General features: G+C 45.4%; 1 protein-coding gene across 1 annotated transcript in view; it reads right to left on the reverse strand.

Moving 5' to 3' along the window:
• ZPLD1 (zona pellucida like domain containing 1) overlaps window positions 1-11,486 on the reverse strand; it is a 105,146-nt gene extending 93,660 nt beyond the window's left edge. The window contains exon 1 of the mRNA XM_048295800.1: window positions 11,409-11,486. The gene's annotated coding sequence lies outside the window, so the exon portion shown is untranslated. The remainder of the gene's footprint in view (window positions 1-11,408) is intronic.
• Between the last annotated feature and the right edge of the window lie 8,620 nt (window positions 11,487-20,106).

Genomic DNA, 20,106 nt, shown 5'->3' on the forward strand with positions numbered 1-20,106 from the left:
TACTGTGAACACCCCATCACGAGGGGAGCAGTAACATGCACACCTGCCTAGCTCTGCCTTCTGCCCCAGTGCCCGTTTACATGGCCACTCCTGGAGAGAGGATGGGGTCCAAACAAACTAGTGCAGCTGTTCAGGTGTGCTCACCCTGGCACTGCTGGAGATAGTTGCCCAGAAGAGTTTCCAGTCCTGACATTCAAGTGAGCTCCTTATGACCAACTTGCACACAACACATGGATAAGGCAGGTTTAAACAGTACAGTTACATGAGGCTCCATATTTAAAGGGGTTCCATCTCTCCCAGATGTACCCAGGCCACAAGGTAGTGGCACAGTTTCTCCCCCTACCGTGTGCTAGGTAACACAAGCACACACACAGCGCATCTGTTCTGCCCAGAGCTACCTGGACTGACAAGTTCATCTGCCACTGAGAAGGGTGTGTTTTCACTCCAGACCTAAAATCAGATAATATTCTCATCATGGTTGAGCTAGCACACAGATTTGTGTATTTAGGTCCCTCAGTATGCTCACCCAGCACTGAAGCATTTCGACTGTCATGCATTAACACAGGGAATGTGTCTCTTAGACATGAATGTGTTGACACTGTTCAAGAGAATTAAGAGGCAATATTGATTATTCCTGCCAGAATCAATTCTTGTGACTGGCAGTAAATCAAATCAGATTCAAACTGTGACTTGGATACTCTGAAGCATGACCCAGTTATTTCAAGCTCAGATAGAATTTGTTTCTATAATTTATTCCTCCACCATTTTTGTGACTGTGATTACTGGTATGACCACGTAGCCAGAGTTGCTGGCCCAGGAGCCCCCAGAAAGAACAAGATACCCTGGGACCACACTACCGTAGCATCATATAGGCACACCACTTGCTCACACACCCTCCTACCCACCAGCCCAGGTAAACTGGCCAGTCTCAGACTGAGGCAGCCAGAGGGACTTTGCTCATAGCCAGCGGCAGTGGAGCTGTCCAGGTGATGTAACAAGGATGACAATGTAACCATTTTATGTGGGTGCAAAGCTTTTCTTGTTTCTAGACACAGCCCTGTCTCTGCCTGGTTAGGAGCAGCCAAAGGAGACCCCTGAGCCAAGAGAGCCCCAGACATCCACATGGCTCATGCCTGGCTGGGATCTGAAAGCCATCCAGAGTGTAGAACCAGCACCCCAGCAGTGCCTTGCTAAAACAACAGTGCCTCCAGGGCCAGCACCCACTCCTGCAAAGCCAGCCAAGGCATCTCTGCACACACGGCCCCATCATGCCTGTAACTAGGCAGGCTTTGTCCTGCATTAGATGTATGACACAACAATTCATGAACCATAACCTCTTTCTGAAGGTTATGGTCAGAGATAGGCCTACAATATTTAATTTGGATGTCTCCAGACCGTCACTGGTGAGCTTTTCGTTAAGGAGGTAGTTGGTGCCTGTTGGAACAGCAAACCCCCCAGAGCCCCACCAGCACACAGCCAGCAGGCAGCTGCACTGCACTAGGTGGGTGTAAAACCAGGCATGACCTGCCAATGCGGCCTTGCAGCCTAGAAAGTCAATCACATCCTGGGCTTCATCAAAAGTGTGGCCAAGAGGTTGAAGCAGGTGGTTCTGCCCCTCTAATCCACTCTCCTCAGACCCCTCCTGCAGAGCTGCATCCAGCTCTGGGGTCCCCAGCATGAGACAGGTCTGGAGGAGGGTCACAGAGATGATGCAAGGGCTGGAACATCTCCTGTATGAGAGAGTTGGGGTAGTTTCGTTTTTAGGGAAGAGAATGTTCCAGGGAGGCCTTACAGCAACTTTCTGGTACCCAAAGGCGGCCTGGAGAGAAGATGGGAAAGGACTCCTTATCAGGTAGTGTAGTGATAGGAGGGAGAGTAAAAATTTTAAATTGAAAGATGGAGTTTCAGATTAGATGTTAGAAAGAAATTCTTTACTGTGAGGATGCCGAGGCACTGGAACTGGTTGCCCAGAAAATTATGGATGCCCCAACCCTGGAAGCGTTCAGGACCAGGCTGGACAGGGTTTTGAGCAAGCTAGTGCAGTAGAAGGTGTCCCTGCCTATGGCAGAGGGGGTTGGAATGAGATGATCTTTGAGGCTCCTTCCAACCCAAACCATTCTATGATTCTATGACATTTGCTCCTTGTGGAGAGCAAAGGAGGAAGCAGAAGTGCTGACTTGGTCAGGAAAAAAAAACCAACAAAACTGATGTTGGTCACTTCTTGGTCAAAGATAGAATTTTCTTCTATGTCATAGTGAAACCAAAGCGTGCTGTGTGCGTCAGCCATATCAGCCACGTGTGTAGTGAGGCAAACAGCAAATTCTTTCAAAGACCTCCCAGTCTTATTCCCTTCATATCCATAAATACACTTTTTCTAAACCAATACATACACTAGCTTCTATGCATGAGATTAGTAAACCATTAAATATTTTTGATTTTAGTAAGTAATGAAACAAGTCATTCTGCACTGAACACAGAATTTCCCAGTAGGGTAGTGACATTTTCTTCTGGAGTAGTTGCTCCAATTGATATTTTTTTTAGTTCAGGACTGAGTCATCACAAATAACAGCCTAGAAATTTCCTTACCAGTGAGTGGAGCTCCTTCTAAAAACTACATCGAAAGCAAATTTCAGCTGGTGTTTAGAGTACAACTTATTCTTATTGTCACAAGTATTTAGCCCTCACATTATCTATTCTGAGAAATATCAAAATCTTAATTACGGCAGATATTTAAGGGTTTTTTAAATTGATTAAGTGAAAATTCTAAAGAACAACAATTTATTCTCGCTGGTTTTATGGGTATGAGTTGGTTGACATCAGCCTGCAAAAACTAAGATTTGTGATACTCTCTACAAGTGCTGTACAGCAACTGTTTGGTGTCTGTGGAAGGCTGGATTCTGGCAAGCTTGCACACCCTTTCACACCAAGGGGGAATGGACAACATCCCTGCTCATGCAGCCCACAAAGGCAAAACAGATGTTTAAAATCATGGTGTCATCTCAGAGACATTCCCCACAAGGTGAAGTATTGCCTCAAATATGGCAGTTAAGCAATGCAAAGCTCCTTTGTGTCAACACAAAAGGCCCAGATTAACCCTTCTCTTCCCCAGTGACACAGCAGTTCAGGTCTGCCCCAGCAGAGGAAGGAGCTCTGGGTCTCACTGAGCACCTCCACCTCTGTCTCCCAGTTTCTTCCAGCCCCACTTCAGATTCTGTGCAAAGGCCCATGCCCCAGCAAAATTTGAGTCAAGAGCACTTCACAAAGAGTTCACCTGCTCTTCACATCACCCCTATGGAAGTGGCCATATTTAATGGCCAAAATGCTGAAAGCCCAAATTTCCTAAAACCAAGGAATAACACGAAAAATGCACAGACTTGCTCAGTGCTAAAGCCTGTGAAAGAATGCCAGTCAGGGGAATCATTTGCAACTCTATCACAGATACAGACCACTACAAATCACAACAGATATGATAATTCAAAAACAAGTCTATGAACAGACTTAGTTTTGTCCAAAATCTTTCCATGATGATACTTTGGCATTCAGAACCTGATGTCTTTTTTTGGTAGAGGACTTCAAAATATATCTAAACTTCAGTATGTCCATCAAGCTGTTCCTTTGTCACCTTCAGAGCATTAGGCTTTGAGCTGCTTCTCTGACATTGTGACAAGGAGGAGGCATGGATAAGTTCATGAACTCAAGTGGGCAGGAAAAAAAATGCAGAGGTGAGATATCAGGGTTTGCTTTATCAGTCAGTCAAAGAGCTAGACTGCTAAATGAAGCAAATTTAGGATAGCATCCCATTTTAAGCAATTACCAAAAATAAGATAAAGTTTCCAATCCTGTGGACATCATAAAGTGGCATATCCAGCCTGTTCACATGGCTTTAAATCTCCAACCAACACAGAGGATTTTTTTGGGCATTTCAAAATGCCTGTAGCTCCATCTCTGCAGACCATCTCCAAAAGATCTGGAATGAACAAAAGAGGAGGTAGACAAAAAAAGTGAGAGGGAATCATACCCTTTACTGAGCAGATATGAGCTGAGTGAGGCAGCACTTAGCAGGGATCACCAGCATCCTGCCCCTGGGGTCAGGCACTCCTGGGAGCAGCTCCCTTGCATCCCCCCAGAGGTCAGCCTGTGCCCTCCATCCTGCACCCTAATCACACCTCCCTAGCTTCTCACATGTGCTTCATCAGACTCCTGTAGCTCCCAGCCACCTATTACCAAGATAATTAAATATTATTACATTTAATTAATAAGTTCCCTCAGAAAACACACACATATGTGTAGGGTTCCTCCTGCAGCCCTGTATAGGTCAACAGATTACTGGTCTGGACTGATTAGACTTTCAAAACTTGACGCCTGATGGGCTGTTCCTGGCAGGGCAGGAATAGGCAGCAGTTACGGGAATCCATGTCAGCAAAGCCATTACTTAACCTGGCACTGCTCACACCCTTGGCTGGCTGCCTCGGAGGTCCCTCCCTTGCCTGCCCTCCAACAACACCACCAAAAGGAAAAGAAAACAAAGACAAATCCAAGATGCAGCAGGCAAGAAGGCTTTGTGACCCTGAAGGGTCCACTCATTGACCAAGTAAACACACTGGGAAAGCTCTTTAGAGTAACTGACATCTGGGGAAATATGAAGGGTCGGAGCATAAGAGAAAAGCTTGACTTAGAGGCAGTGTTTATCACTAAAGAATGTGAACATGGGGGTTGGTGTCTTTTGCGCTTTTTTGAGCTTTTTCCTCTCTTTCCTTCTGTGCAGGGATGCAGACTTAACCAAGCCAAAGCTGGTACAGAGATGTTAAAGCCATGATTCAGAAATACTGGTTTTGAAGTGCTTGGCTCACACAGAGATTTCCTGCGTGACCTTGGGCAAGTCATTTGTCTGTGCTGCACTTCAGCTTCTAATCCATAAAACAAAGACAATGCCTTACAGGCAAGTTATGAGGTTATTAGTGACTGCAAATAGCCATGATGATGGGAGGCAGAGAAGCAATCAGGCAGATAGGGAGATCCACCCCCTGCAGGATCCTGATCCCTTGAGGATTCTGTCTGAGACCAAACCTCCCACAAGTAAAATGGCCGCTAATTAACACTGATTTCCAGGCATGTTTCAGCCTCTCACACTGAAATTGCATATATTATTGGAATAGGGCTAAATCAAAGTAAGATGGACTGTGGGTTCCTCCATACACAAAAAGTTCTCCAGCTGACAGGGAGGGAAAATATCTCATCCAGGTCTTTGGTCTTCACCTTCCCAACTCCACACTCACTCTTCAGACTTGCCTCTCTCCCTCTCCATTCCCCCTCCTGCTAGAAGGGACACAAACTTTCATGATGTTCTGGTTATAAAGGGCAGTTAAACATCAAAATATACAGGCTAGTGGGGAAGCAGATAATCTCCCAGTCATTTTCACCTTTAATATTCTGTTCAAACTGCACAGCACTGTTTAAATAAAAGCACAGAAAAATGTCTGTCATCACAAGCCTCTTGAGGGTCTCCCATGAGGGCCCCCACCTTGCCCAGCAATTCCTTGGCCCTCCAGGGTGTGTCTTAGTTGGTTCAGCATAGCTATGGCACCACAGCCCTCACCCACACCTGGAGTACAGTCACACTCACCTGGAGGGAGCCACATGGAGCGTCCCTAATAAGGATGCAGCTGATTTCTGGCCTGATTGTGGGGCTGCCCTTCAGCCCCCAGCACTGCAGCCATGCCCTGCTCCAGGCATGGGGAGCACACCCTGGCAGAGCTGACTCCCCTCCACCACTGAGGGGATTCCTCTATTTTATTAAAACAACCAAGAAGTTGTTCTTTCAACAAAGTGTTTTGCTGAGTAAATTCTGACCAGCTCCAGCCAAAAAAAAGGGCTCTACTAATTTGTAGCTGCTCTGTTCCAAACTTTTTTTGTCAGTTCATACTGTACAATTACTCAATGGGCATGTTTATGATGTTTTACCGAAAGAGTTACAATACATGAAGTCATAAATTAGGAAGAATCCAGTAAGTATTTGTTAATTAATAACTTCAATCCATTGCAGGTCTTTGACCTTTTCCCCCTTGAGCTGGAACCCTGAAAATAATCATATTTGCTTTCTCTATTTTTGTTCATTTTAGAAAACATCCCAACCTGTGCTATTTATGTTTAAAAATTAAAAATAAAGTGAGTGAGTGGACTCCAACCCTGCAATCTAAAACATACAATGTTCTGTGCTGACAAAGCATCCCATTTGGGAACAAAACCTGCTGTAAGTTACTGGATCATGACTAATTTAATATAATTACTTCAATGATGGTGTTGACTGAGGCAAGAAAACATTATGCCAGGTTATAGAAGTATGTGAGTTAGATGGGATGGCTGAAAACACTCCCAGGTGCGAAAAGGTCTTTCAGAGTTTGAACTCCCAGCCTTCACTTGACTTTAAATCGCTGTTCAGCCAGTTGTAAGGCAGAAAGAAAACATACAGTAGCAATTCATGTCTCCACTCTGAAAGCTTAGTAGCTAATCAGGCTAACATTGAAATAATTATGGAAGATCTCACCAGAAACATGAGCGCAGCATGTGAATTGTACTTGTTTTTTCAAGAGAGCATCATAACATAAGTTGTTTGCATTTCTGTGCTGCCTAGAAGACTGCGTTAGAAGCCACAATATAGTTGTCTTTCAGACCTTCATATCCTCTTGGACAGCATATTTTAAATTCATAGGCCAAGCTTTTGGGAACAGCTAATGCTTTTGCTGCTCTTCTTAATGTATCTTTGCAGGACACAGGGGAGCTGAGTACCTGCTCTCTGAGAAGGGAGCTCTCTCTAACTGGACTAATAGGAAGACCTAAAATTCCATGGCTAATTTTTGAAGACACACCAGCAGAACAGCACTGTCTTATTTAGGAGCCCAGAAAGTCATGCATCTCTTTAGCTTCTTTTATTCAAGGAGTCAAAAAAAAAAGTGAAAATTCAAACAGAAACCCAACGACTTTGGCTTGGCGCATTCCTGTAGTGTTTGTCAGTGAGGAGGGGAGGAGTGCAAGAACTGGAACCAGCGCAGCACACAGGAGGCGTTGCAACAAGAAGCATTTCAGTGCCCCAGGCTTGCCCTCGCTGCCAAACAGCTCCCATACGCACCACGGTGACTCGAGTATCGGTCAGGGGTGGTGCAACCAGCTCCCAGGCTGGGCTCCATGAAGAGGTAAGGAGGGAGGGAGAATAGGAACAAAAGGGGCTCAGGGGGCTCCCAGACGCCATGCTCATGCTGACAGCACTATCAGGAGCCTGGCACAGGGGGAACAACCTCCCTTCCAGTGCTGGCACAAGGCACCCTGTCCCCACGGCTGGCTAGCAACATCCATGTGGATCCACACTCTTCCAACACAGTGGTGTTATTCGCTGGAATGGTTTTAACAGGAGAACTGTAATTGGTAAACATCCTCTTTCCCTCTTTCACAGCATTATCTCACCCTGTCAGGTCGTGTGGGGGCTCTGCACTGCTACCCGCCATCTCAGGCTAAGAGCGCACAATTCTTCCTCCTGCCCCCATCTCCAGATCACAGACAGATAAAACGAGCCAAGTATGTGTCAGCAATAAATGGAGGTCATTAGGAACAGCATGCCACAAGCAAGTGCAGGGTAACCCTTCAAAGACATGGGAACACCTCAGCAATTTAAACAAGATGCTAAACACGAGGGTGACTTCTCCAGAAACAGACAGCACAGGCTAAGGGAAAGAAAAAACAAAACAACCCCAAACCAACAGTTCTGCCACTTGCTTTTGTGTTTACATCTTGGTTTGGATTTCAGGCTGAGATCATACTCCTAGGATAATGAAAGCCTTAGGCAAGCAAACAGCAGCAGGAGAGATTACACTGGAGAAGGGAGGAAGAGCACTTGGGAAACAGGAAGGAACAGCCACCTTTGTAAGCAGGCACTAAAACAAGTGTTCTCTTAAGCTATGTACAGCAAGTCCCGCATGCCAGGGCTACTACATGCCTTTGATAAGAAACAGAAAGCCAAATTCACTTTTGCTTCAATTCCCTTCTGTTCCCATTTAGAGGGACAGAATTTCCTTGTGACTGCAGCCAAGCAGCACACAAAAAACTTATTTCACACCTGCATTTATGCTATACACACACTGTATTTGGTGTCTAGACCTGAAAGATTTGTTTGCAGATCTGTGGACCTAACAAATCTGTGAAATCAAAGTGGTTTTGAGGGTCAGTCCCATTCATGCTCTTGTCCATAAGTTAACAGGCTGATGAGCTCAGCTCGCTATCCAGAATCACATGCTTTGTCTTCCCTAGGCTCCTACCAAGTGCTAACTAAGGTGTATTAAAAGCACCCCTCTTTTGTAACAAAACCAAAGCCCAGGCTTTAAACACTTATTAAACTGGGCTGTTTTTGTCAGAAGGAAATAAAACCATAATTGCTCAGGGAGGGCCATTATGTCTGTCCATAGCTACTACCAGTTCAATGGGTACAGGCAAACAACAGAGGTAGCTTGAATTAATTAAATATTCCTTTAGAAGCCACACTGGCATAAATTCATTTACCTTGTCATGGATGGATTAGAAAAAAACAAGGGCATTAAAGATGAAGCTGAGTCAAATGATTCACAAAAATCACGGAAAAAATAAATAAAACCTCACTAAAATTTTGCACAGCATCAGCACAAGAAAAGGTACTTGCTTACTGGAGAACACATGCAGAAAGTAGGAATAATCACACCTTTTGGGTTAGGTTTTTGTCACCATGTGCTCTCTTAGCCAATAAGAAAATTAACATACAAGCACTCTCTTAGCCACAGCCATAGAGGGCAGGTCCCATCAAATCTTCCTGTCTCTGTTCCACCCCTCTAGACAGGAAAATAAAAACATGATAGTACATTTCCAGGCCTTTTATAGCCCAGAGGCACCTCTGAGCCCACTTAACTCTACTTCACAGGTGATTCTCCCTTTTACAGCACATTGATGTAACTATCCACAGTCTCTCCCAATTTCCTCAGCCCTACTGCTGCCTCTCCCTCCCAATGAAGCCCAGATGGACCACTTGGCATCATTCACCCTACTTCCTTTAAAGAAGTACCGGTGACTTACCAGCAAAGGGGAATTACACTGGAATAATGGGAAAGAGAGCCTGGAAATACTCAGCCCTGCAGAAAAATCTCATGGCATTAAAGATGGGGCCAATTTTGTCTGAGCTGGAGGTGGGTCAGCCTCCACAAGCTGTATCCTGTGTTGCTGGAGTCAACAAAGCCAAGCCCGTTAACTCCAGCAGGCGCTGAATCCAGCTCCAATGGAGTATGACCAAAAATTAGCCCATTTCTTGACACATGCTATTATAATTCAAACAGCACAAGCTTTCCAGTCCATGATTAAATATCATTTCTGCCTTTCCCCATCTCTCAGACTTTGAACTAATGAATGGAGTAATTAGCGTGGGTTGGGAAGGAGAAATCTGCTAGCAGTGATGCGTACCCACAAACACACGTGCTCACGTGCATTAAATGAACTGGTGGGGCTTAGCACCATGATGATAAATACTGAGGCAGTCAGCTATGACAAAGCAGTTTTTCATGTTATCCTTAAAAAATAAACAGAACTTCCAGGTACCATGTGTCATATCAGATGTAGAAAACAAAGTTACACATTACTAAAGTTCAGGTCCACTAACTGGAAAGCAGTAATAGCCAGCCACACCTGAAAACTGGGCTGGAGAATAACACACATAAAAAATTACCCACAGGTTCTGGTACACCTCTGGCAAATATCAAAGGTCTTATGATTGTTACTGTTATTCTTAGCAGTGCCAAGTATCATGCAATTAAGAGGATCTGGACTCTCATTAAAACAAAATTAAGTTCCCTGAGCGCAGAAGTGCTTCAAAGCAGGTATCTTTTAAGAATCAAAACCAAAGGCAAGTGAAACCTGAGTTTGTAAAAACATGTATGTTCAGATCAGTTTTAGAAGCTCAACTGCTAATTTGTATATATGTGTGTGTGTGTGTGTGTGTGTGTGTGTTGGTGTTAGAAATACTGGGTCATGGTAGCATTGTGGGATTCACACTGCACTGATAAAGCTCAGAGCTAAATATAGACATGAATGAGAAAGTGTTTATACAATCACAGAAGAATTTGGGTTGGAAGACACCTTGTCATCTCATCCAACCCCCCTGCAATAAGCAGGGACACCTTCCACTGGACCAGGCTGTTCAGAGCCCTTGAATGTTTCCAGGGGTGGGGCATCCACCACTTCTCAGGGCAACCTGTTCCAATGTCTCACCACCCTCATTGTAAAAAAAACCCTGCCAAACACTGAGGCCTGAATCATTATAGAATTTGTTTTTCTAGCCCATAAGAACTGGCCAAATGCAAGAAAACTGCTCCAAGAGGCATCATACTGAAAGTCCAGATGTGCTCCCGTACTACTGGTTGGACATCCTAGGCACGGGTAAAGGAACACTGGAAACAATAACAAGCCTACAACATACTGATTGCTTAGGAGCTGTGAGTCAGCCAGCATGAAAATTAGTGTTAAACAGTATATGTGCAGAAGCATAAGCCCTAACACAGGACAGCTAAATCCACTCTAATCCTAGGTTTGGTGCTACAAAGTGCTCATGCTTGCCCGATACTAAAAAGCTCCAATATAAATTGAAGCAAGACATTGTGCGCAAGCGTTTTCCGGTACTCTTTGTCACATACAGACCATTCACTTTTCTAAAACCTCAGCCACGCAGTTTGCAGAAGCAGGACATCTGCCCACACTGTCTCGTTGCTCTCAGCAGTGTGACTCACTGGTGCTGTGGAAGTCAAGGGCTCCCTGGCCACTGCTAGACAGCTGTGTCTTGCCCCATGTGTTGGGTGGGCAGGTCTCTGTCCCCTCATCGGGTCCTCACCACCAGGCTGCTGGCACACCTCCCCTCGCACAGCCTGGCCCTGAAAACCTTAAATTCAGGAAAGTCCTGGGAACAGACAAGCACACAGCCAGAGTGTTGGCTGACAAAAAGCCAAGGACTCTTTAGTTTTGTTTCCAGGATGGATTTCTTCAGTTCAGCTCAAACATTGACACAGCCATTAAAAGCACAGAAATAGAAACTCCCTCTTGGGTCATCCTGTCCACTCTCCTGGAAGCCAGCTCAGAGAAGGACAGCGTGGCCCATCTAACAGCTGTTATATTTATTATTTATTTACATTATTTGTTTGTTTATTTATTTATTTTTAAAAAAGGATTCACAGAGAATCAATCAATCAATATGCAATTGGCACTGTTAATACTTTCTCTAGTCATTTGTCCAGTCATCTGTGAAAATGCAGACAAAACAGACCTCTTCCTCCAGGACTTTGCCCTTCAGGCTGTCTTCATTAAACACCTTCCTAAATTAAAACTTTGTTATTTGGGGTACTGAGGATTACCTGTCTTTGTATGTCATCTTCTAGGCTCCTAAACACCTTTCTTTTTCTTGTCAATGCACAGAGCTGCTGCCATCAGCATTTCATTATCGGGACCTGTGGAAATACAGATAGGTCAGAAAAACAGATGACGAAGCACCTAAACCCATTATGTTTAGAATAGTAACCTACCTTGGGGAAAAAAAAACCAAACAAACAAACACTAAAATATTTGGGAATACAGAACACAAAGAGTCATATTTCTGCCTGGGAGATCTCAGCTGTGAGAAAGCATCAGCAATAGTTCTGGTCAGCCTGGACATCTCAGTCCAAGGGACTGGGCAGGCAGGGTGCATACATCTGGGATTTTGGGACATCCAGAGGCTCTGGCAGAGCAACTGCAGCTCCTGCTCTTTCTGCACAGTCAGAGATCAGGAAACTCAACAGCAGATGCACAAACATACCGCATTTTGGGGAGTCAACAGCAATATGCCTTGCTCTTGCTCCAGAAGACTGCAGATGAGAAGTGTTTTAGGATGGCAGTTTGGATCTGCCAGCCAGCTCACTCAGAGCAAAGACAGATGTCACTCCTTGGGACAACTGCAGCAAAGACACGCCATGAGAATTACACACTTCTACCTGATAAGACTGTTGGGCCATGTTACCACCATCTTATCACAAAACACCTCTATGCTAGTGACACAGGGGAGGGATGAAGGGAGAGATGGGCCATGCAGGAGCCACAGCACCTGCAGGTAGCACAAAATAGAGGGAGAAGAGGACCCTGCACAGCTGTGCCAGGATCAGAGCAGGATTTCATGTGGAGCTTCCCCACTCTTCAGAGACAACACGGAGAGCTCAGCCCCACAGGGTGCAGTCAGCACCAGCAGAACCTCACACAGCGAGGTGGCAGCATGGGAACCCAACCCCAGGGACATCTCCCTTCCTTGTGCCTGTGGCTGGCAGGGACACCAGCAGCAATGCCAGCAGCAACACACCCATCTCCTGCCTGGAAGGGTCAGCAAGGCAGCTTAGCAGGAGTGGGGTTAATTCATCCCTCCCAGCCATGACTGGAGGATTCAGAAAAAAGCCAAGTGGGATCACTATCCCCAGGCCCCGTTTATTTTGGATGGCAGTGGCCAAGGATCAGAGTTTGTGTTGTTTGTGTTCATTTCATTTCACCATAATGCTGAGAAGTCCCAGCATAGGGACAAGTCATGCCAAAATGGGAGGGTGTTTTCCAAGCCTCTAGCCAAGTCTCCTCTGGAATAATGACTTATTTGGTGAGGCAACAGCACTGAGCATTTTCCTTGGCCAGGCACATATGAGAAGTGACATCCAGCACCCACACCTCCTCCTGATGAGCCCAACTACCCCCAGCCCCTGGCCTGACACACAGAAGCAGCTCTTTGTGCAACTGAGGACTGGCAGTTCCTGCAGTCCACAGCCCTGCCCTCAGTGCTGCCAGTGCCTTCTCCATCCACAGGGATGAACAGCTCAGCACTGCCAGTTGGTCTGAGTTGGATTTAGGATGAGACTCCCCAGGAGTGTCCAAGACCATGCTCAGCCAGAGTTTGTCCACTCCATGCCCAGGGAGAGCACCAGCTGTGTTTTATGCAGCACGAGTTGGAAGTGGACTTCAGCAGTGAACAGCAGCCCTAATTACCCAGCCTGGCAAATCCCACACTGGCAAATCCCAGGCCAAGAGAGGTGTGGGGCAATTATTGCCTCCATGGGCCTCAGTAATAAAAGGCACAATGCCCAAAGAGAGGGATTGTGCTAGTAAGATAGGGTTTATGAAAAGTTTTTATCATCTTTCCCTGTGAGAAACTGGGTTCAAAATATTGATGTTTTTCAAGCATCTCCCCAGAATTAAAAGAGACCATGTTAGTTGTCTCATGTGCAGTCACAGGGATGAAAACTGTGCTTCTGAACACACCCAAATTTTGGGAAAGCTTGGGGTTCTATGACTCAGTCACATTTTCCAGCCCTCACCCCCTCACTCCGTAATGAATAAACATCACTTGCAGTTGCTCTGTGGTGTGGTGTTTCCTTTACACATCATGGATTAAAATCCACAGGCTGGGAAATGCACAGTTAACGACATCATTCATCCTTGCTGTACTGGCCATAACTTCACACTGGTTTGGAAAATTTAAAGAAACAATATTTTAAGCCAAATACTGTATAGATTCACAGCAGTTAGTAAATAGTTTCAGACATTTTAATAAGTGCTGAATGAGTGAAAGAAGAGAGTTACAGAGACCAGCACGTCAACAGTTTTTTATAAATATCTCTGTCATGTTACCAAAATGACTTCATTGTGGTCCGGATCACTTTTGTAAAGGAGAAGAAATGGATGGGAATATATTAATTTCCACTGATGGCAACAATAAACAACACTACAAACTCAAATATAAAATGCTATATTGTGATAGAAATGAACAGATGAAGATGAAGATGAAGATGAACAGAAAACAAAGGAAAAAAAAGTCTTCCCCATCTCCTTTATTGTCTGAAGATAGCTACAATAAATAGAGCCTGACTTTTTTTTTTTTTTCTTTGAGATCAACCAGTCATCCAGACAGATCTTGAGCCTCTGTTTATTTCATGGTAGAGACATTTGTACTGTGGTTTTTACTGCGGGTGGAGCAGTATGCTGACAATCTACCACCACCTTCAAAATTAAAGCCTTACCTAGACTTTGTGAAAGCAAAAGTAAAAGTCTGGGTAAATCATCATGCACATGTGATACTAGCACTGTCATCTAAAGCCAAGTGAAATCTGGGTTAAGGTTTAATGGTCTCTATTGCCCTCATTTCCCCCTTTCTGTTTCCTGGTCTCCACCCTCAAATGCAGACAGTGTGGACTATCCTGAGTTTGCCCTGGGTTTGCCAAATTGGATGGTCATGCCACAGACCACCTTCTTATGTTTATTGTATGTGCCAATGCTAAACACTACATGGTAGACTGAGATTTGTTTCTATGATCCATTATGAGAAAATTCTGCACATTCTTCCATTTTCCTTATCTTGATCTTATGATCTAATGATCATAACTTATGAATTACTTATGATCTAATTCTCATCTCGTATAATGATTGACTTATGATCTAATTCTCATCTTATTCTTACTGCATAATGAGCCAGAAACACAAATTAATATTAATCAATGTGAAAAATATTTACAGCCTTTGGGCTGTTTATACATTTTTGTTAATGGCACAGTGACATTTCACATTGTGACCTGATTATCTTAATTGCCCAGTATTACTCCTGTTTCCTGATGGAATGCCACTCACGTGAATGAGAGGCGTTCATAAACATGCTTCAAGGCACCAGCAGGGTACAGGACACACTCACCCATGCACAAACAAGGAGATATCTTTGCAAGAGGGCAAGGCAGATGATCCTGCAGTATATGAGGATCTCAGTGATATTTTCTAGGCCAGTATAACTGTTTGCCTGCAGGCAGCCAGTTTATTTCTTAAAGACTGCAGCTGTGCTGTACTGTACACAATTGCTGCCCATGGAGGTTCTAGTTGAGAGACAAAAAGAGGTATTTTCACACCCACAACCCTTCAAAATTCTTTGCAAAGGGGACAAATTGCACAAAAATCTGAAGTGACCAGGAGAAACAGATGTGCAAGATGTGTATGCACCTACCACAGGACAGATGAGAAGAGTTTAAGGAATAAAGCAACCATTGAGGGGCACTGGGATGAGGACACCACAGTGCTTGCATACCAGGCACCCAAGCAGGTCCAAGGCTGATGGGGTTTGTAAGATTGCAAACAGAGCTGTGCTAGAGAGGTACATTGTCATGCAGCTGTGCTTGAAAGAGGAGGGGCACCTCAGACTCCACCCCACACCCTCCACAAAACCCAGCAGGGAGCCAGCAGAGGGAAAGCAGCAGGTGTTAGCTCCCCTCTTCACCTCCAGCCCCCCAAGAGATGTCCTAACACCAGACATCAGGGCTGTGCAGCTGCCCTTCTTCCTCACCCTGTCCTGCCCCAAATCACCTCCTTGCTCCTGCCACTGTTCCCTGTGGATGGTGAGAGATGGAAGCAGTCATCTTCCTGTGTCTCAGACTGGTTAAAGCTCTATGAAGGAAGGGGGCACAGGACTTCCTTCCTTCCCTCTGGCCCCAGAACTAGGTCATACCACATTGGCAGCTAAAGTAGAAAAGCAAAAAATATGTGGGACCAAAGGCACACTCTGGATCTCAGCAATGTTATCTAGATTCTGGCTGAGACCTTCTGTTTATTTATTTTATCAGATACTTTCGTTGTCTTTGGTTTCCCTTGTTTATCAGTCTAACCTATGTCTATAACACTCTAGCTTGCATTATTCAGAGTCATAGGCCTGAGCATATCCTGGTTAAGCTCTTCATTATTAAACCTGAGTGCAATAACATTTTTTGGTGGTGGTGGAACCCTAAATGCTATCCACTGAACCGTGACAAAGGGGAAACTACAGCTTTGCAAAAGGAAGCATCACCGAAACCAACAAAGCAACCAACAAAAGGAAGTATCACAGAAACCAACAAACCAACCAAAATGATCCTGCCCATTGTAACAGCCCCTCTAACCCCTGAACTGGAGCAGGAGGTCCCATTTAGGAAACCGTAAGGGAACTGTACTCTGTTGCAATCCCCAGCATCTATCCCAAACTGGGAGTCTGTAGGCAGCCTGCCTGTTCTAAGTCCAAACACATGTTGGTTTCCAGAGCTGGAGCTCAGGCACAGACTTGAGAGATGACCCAGTTTTGCAGAGGCACCAAAACCTGTAGGGCAACGACACAGATCTCTGAGGGCACGTGTGAGTACCTGCCCACAGCTCCTACACCCCGTCAGGGTGACAGGCTGAGGAAGAAGAAAGGCGAAGCCATAATCTGGAAAACATGCTCTGCCCCCACTGTGGAAGCCCAAGTTCATGCATTTTAGTCACCACCAGGTGTTGAAGTACACATCTGCTGCTCCGTTAGGAAATGATACCCCTGCAAGCTGGAAGGCTGGGGGGAAGTGCCTGAAGTTATATATGGCTCTTAGGCAACAGGGTTTCCAAGCTGCTTGCCAGCACGTGGGCATTGTTCACCCTCTCACAGGAGCTGGTGGTGATGTTAACCCCAAATGTGACACGTTTGGAGGGCAAGGCTCACTCAAAGTGGCGTGGGACCACCAGCAGAAGTGCCATGCCAGGAGACAGAGCACGCGTGAGTTTGGGAAGGCTGGGTCCAATCCTCCCCAGTGGGAGCATGGTGCTTCGAGGAGCATATGGCACATTGCCAGGTGGGTTTTCCTTAACAAAGCACATTGTCTCATCTCACCACCTTTCACACAGCTGGCAGGTTTACTGCTGAACACGCCTGTCACAAAGCATAGCTCTCCCTTTTCCCTCTGAAACATACCCAAGGAGTGTAAAAGTGACTTGTCAGACAACCAGATACAATCAGAGCCTAGCAGAACATTCAAACACTGCTTTGATCCAAGCTGTTCCTATCTCTTACCTCAGCATATGTCATGCAGGGTGGTTCACTGCAGGCCAGCTGTCAGGGCTGACAGAAAAGCAGGAGACACACTGCTCCAGCTGCAGCTCAGCTGGGAGCAGAACGTGTCTCCTTCACCCTGCCAATACATAAATCCATGGAGCCATCTCCTAACCCCCTGCTACCAATGTGCTCCAGACAAAATTCTGGTAAACTTGGATTTGGGTTTAAAAGCAGATCTTTCTGACTGAACTAGATTGCCATTTACCTGGCATGTAAAGGCAGGGAATTGGGATTGAAAGGCTGAGAGAATTGGGGTAGTTCAGCCTGAAGAAGACTCCAAAGTGACCTTAATGCAGCCTTTCAGTACCTGAGGGGGCCCAGAAGAGAGATGGAGAGGGACTTTTACAGGGGCATATATGGTAGGACAAGGGGGAGTGGCTTCAAACTGAAAGAGGGTAAATTTAAATTGGATATCAGGAAGAAATTCTTTTCTGTATTGGTGGTGAGACATCAGAACTGGTTGCCCAGAGGGGTTGTGGATGCCCATGAGACACCAGAACTGGTTGCCCCAGAGGGGTTATGGATGCCCATTCCTGGAAGTGCTCAAGGCCAGGCTGGATGGGGCTTTGAGCAACCTGGCTAGTGGAAGATATCCCTGTCCATGGCAGGGGGGTTAGAATTAGGTAATCTTTAAGGTCTGTTCCAACCCAAATCATTCTGCCAGATAGCAGAGACAACTGGTACATTGGGCTGAATAATAATACCTCACCCCATGTGTTCTTTAGTCCAAAAGGTGCATTGCACAATGTCTCAGTAGGAAAAAAGGTGAGAAGCCATGGCTAAAGCCACAGCAAAATAAGGGTAACTTTTATACTCACTGTCTGTCTGTGTTTGCCACAAGGGTAGAAAACCCATGGCAAGTCCATGAAAACAGTTATAAATAGAAACTTGCTTCACCTGTTAACAGTGGGAAGCAAAAAAGAAGGCTGAACATTTTACAGGAGTTGGAATTAGCTGAAATCGAGAGCAAGCAGGTCACAACCTGATCAGATCATCCCTGCCAGAACAGTGCTGAGGTCCCCTCTGAGGGCAGCAGAGGATGGTTGCTCTCTCATTTGCCCTTCTCTGGTCACTGGCCCCAAGTCCCTGTGGGCACACAGGCAGGCAGGCTGACTCGGGGTAAATCAGCTCATGGAGGGCTTACAGGGGAGCGCATGATGCAGTCCCATCTCCTGGAGCAGCCCTTGGCCCAGGCCTCAGGAGCAGCCCACACATGGACCAGACCTGCACCTACCCTCACCACACGTGACTGTGACTGGCAGCCACAAAATATCCCAGGTGGGAGCAGACCTTTGGCTTTTATGCCCTCTTGAACCAGTGGGACAGGAGCTAATGGGTCATGAAGTGATGGTGACAATACTTTGCTAAACATTATTTCTTTGAGCTTTCCAGTGCTCACAATGGAGCTCATTGCTCCCTACATGCAGCTCTGCTGGTTAAACCACAGAAGGCTTCACCAAACTAGTTTCTGATGCCTTCTCTTTTTCTGCTCCCTGCTTCGAGTGCTCAAGGAGCGTTAGTTCACACACACCCAGATTGTTACACAATGGCTGTGTTGTTTCAAAAGCAATCAAAACAGTGAAATCCATTTGATGCGATTATACGTGGACATTGGGAAATTAGATGATCTTGTGATGAGCAGCAGAAATAGGTCTGTGCCAAACTGAAATCCCCAGAGTGTTATTATAACCTTCTCTGCAATGTTTGCTTTGTGATTTGACTTCCAGATCGAAGTGTAAAACTCCAGTAAAGGCATAACGCAACTTAAATCTGATAATTGCATTTTATTATCAGAATGACAATGGTGGAGAACAGGCTGCCTTAGCCAAGCCAATTATGAGAAAGACCAGACAGACCAAGATAACAAAAAGAATAATTTCTTAGAAAAGATCTCTCTGGAGGAAAGGGACATGTTTTCTCATCCTGAATCTTAATTCAAGGAAGAGGGAGGGGGTTTTTGAAGGAGAGCTGACATGAGAAGCTCACTCCAAGCAGAAGAACCTCAACATGGGTGTAGAGGGGCACCAGACAGAGTCATGCTTCAGAATAGCAGCAACATCCCACCTCAGCAGGTGTTCAGGATTTGTTTCTTCAAGCTGCATAACTCTCCAGACACTCTGTTTTAAGCTTAGGTTCCCTCCTTTTTGACAAAGAGCTGAACAGGAGCTCAGACCTCCCTCAGTCACATGGATTTTTGTGTGGAAAATACCCTAGGCAGCATGCCTGGGAGAGGGGTGACACTGCCACTGCTGCCCAGGGTGGCTGAAAGTAAAGCTGCTGCAGGAGAGACCACATCTTCCTGACAGGTGAAAAGCCACACAGTTTAAGAATTGCTGATGTGTGCTCCAGGTGAGATGGCTCAGCCATGCTCAACCAAAGGGCTGCTTCTAGGAGATATGTGTGGTTTTCCACCTTACTTCCACACAAAAATCAGGTGAAGAAATAAATCTGCTTCTAATGTCAAATTGTAGGGGCTGAATGTAACTCTTCTGCTAACAACAAGGGTTGTAACCAGTGGTGACTGTGGCTATAAATCAAGGCTGATCTTTTGTTTTAATGTACCAGTTGATCTGGGGCGAAAACTGCTTTTCTCCCCCTCCACCCACCCTTCACCAGGCTGAGCCCCCATGATCCAGTACGGATGCATACAGACACAGTGGATGGAGCTGTCAGCTAGCAAAGTCTAGAGAGTCACTTCTCTGGGGAAATGACTTCCACCTCAACAGCTTCAGGATAGAGTTCATTCACAGATATAGATAGATTATAAAGGCAAGTTATTCCTTCCTACCTCAGCAGGCTGTACTGCACAGAACAGAACATACTAAAATAAGGAAATGCCTTCTGGTAGATGACACATCTACCGCTGGGCAGAAGCACAATCACCCACACTTGACCATATGGGCCCATACAGTGTCACTCAGGAGATTATCCTACATTCACTGCCTTGTCTCCAAACAGAAGTGAGCAAAATGCCAGTCTGTGCCTCTGATTCACAAATTCACATCTAAACTAATGGTTGACTGAGGCCAGTTCCTGCCAGCTTCCTCACAATACAGCTTACTGCTATTCCAGAAGAGAAAGGGGACTAAAACAAAGAGGCAATGAAATACCCCTGGAGGCTTCCAGAATGCTTTAATTCATAATTCTGTCTCAGTACTGTAATTGAGATATAA

This window comes from Corvus hawaiiensis, chromosome 2, assembly GCF_020740725.1.
Source record: "Corvus hawaiiensis isolate bCorHaw1 chromosome 2, bCorHaw1.pri.cur, whole genome shotgun sequence".
Taxonomy (NCBI): domain Eukaryota; kingdom Metazoa; phylum Chordata; class Aves; order Passeriformes; family Corvidae; genus Corvus; species Corvus hawaiiensis.